We start from the raw sequence: 1,634 nt of genomic DNA, 5'->3' as shown, positions 1-1,634 counted from the left end.
TTGTTGAGTTTTAGAAGTTCTTTATATATTCTGGATATTAATCACTTTATTTGCAAGTATTTTCTCCCATTCTGTGGGCTGCACTTTTACGTTGTTGATAATGTATTTAGATGCACAAAATTTGCAATTTTCATGAAGTCTTGTTTGTCTATTTTTAAAATTTTGTTGCCTGTGTTTTTGGTGTCATATTCAAGAAATCATTGCCAAATGCAGTGTTGTGAAGTTTTTATCTTACCTTTTCTTCTAAGAGTTTCATAATTTTAGGTTTTACATTTAAGTCTTTGATCCATTTTAACTTTGTATATGGTATTAGGTAAGGATCCAATTTTCTTCTTTTTCATGTTGATATTTAGTTTTCCCAATGCCATGTGTTTAAAAAATGACATTTTCCCTATTATATGGTCTTGACACTCTTGTTGAAAATCATTTTACCATATATGTAAGTATATATTTTGGGGCTTTCTGTTCTATTTCATTCACCTATATGTCTGTCTTTATGCCAGTGTCAGACTGTTTTGGTTATTATGACTGTAGAAAGTTTTGAAAACAGGAATTGTGAATCTTCCAGCTTTTTTTTTCTTGCAAGATTGTTTTGGTTATTTGGGGTTCCTTGAAATCCCTTATGAATTTTAGAATAGATATTTCTATTTCTGTAAAAAGTCATTGTGATTTTGATGGGAATTGCATAAATCTGTAGATTGCTTTGGATAGTATTGACATCTTAACGATATTGTCTTCCAAACTGTGAACGTGGATTGTGTCTCCATTTACTCATGTCTTCTTTATAGTGTTCATTATACAAGTCTTCCATTCTTCTTGGTCAAATTAATTCCTAAATATTTTACTCTATTTTTGGGAAACTCTGTGATGAGTGGTGTGCCAGGACTAGAGATCAGATTCCCAACTATTCATTCCCACACCTTGACTGTTGCTTATCTCAGCTGATTCACTAGATTCCGTCACTAGCCACAAGTTTCTGTCAGATGGGTCAATTTTAAATTACAAGCAAAAAGCAGAAAAGAAAATTGGATAACTACTTTGTAGCAAGTGGGATTTTATTCTTAGTTAGATTTATCTTTTCTTTGTATTTGCTTGTGTCTGTGAATTCTGTTTCAGTGGAAAGGAACTGTATTAAGTTTTGACCTAGTATCAGTATCTGAGTAATTGACCTAATGAGATTTGGATTTGACTGGGAGATTAGCTGCTCCGCTAAATATGATGAACAAATAAAGGCAACTTTTCTCCTCCTGAAATTTCTAAAAACAATTTCCTCGCTCATTTTTTTTTTATTGGTTTTCATGTTTCATTCACCATGTGAAAGGCTGTGACCCCAGTGTATGAGGAACCCCTTGTCCGAAGCAGTTGCTGCTCATGGGACAGGCAGATCTCTATACAGGAGCACTCATTTCTAGAGTGCAGCCTTGTCATTGCTGTGAAGGAAAATGCCTAATGCTCAAACCAGGGGCTACTTAGGCTTTCCCAGAATTGCCGTTTCTTAGATTTTGTGATTAAATTGATGAGGTAGATACTCTGTCCTTAAACTAGGGAATCACATCCTCTGAATTCTGTCTAACTTAATTGAGTCCTGCTGTGTTACTAATCCATGTTAATATGGTCTTTTTCCTTTAACATAG

This window comes from Macaca fascicularis, chromosome 10, assembly GCF_037993035.2.
Source record: "Macaca fascicularis isolate 582-1 chromosome 10, T2T-MFA8v1.1".
Lineage (NCBI taxonomy): Eukaryota > Metazoa > Chordata > Mammalia > Primates > Cercopithecidae > Macaca > Macaca fascicularis.
This window is presented reverse-complemented; position numbering follows the sequence as displayed.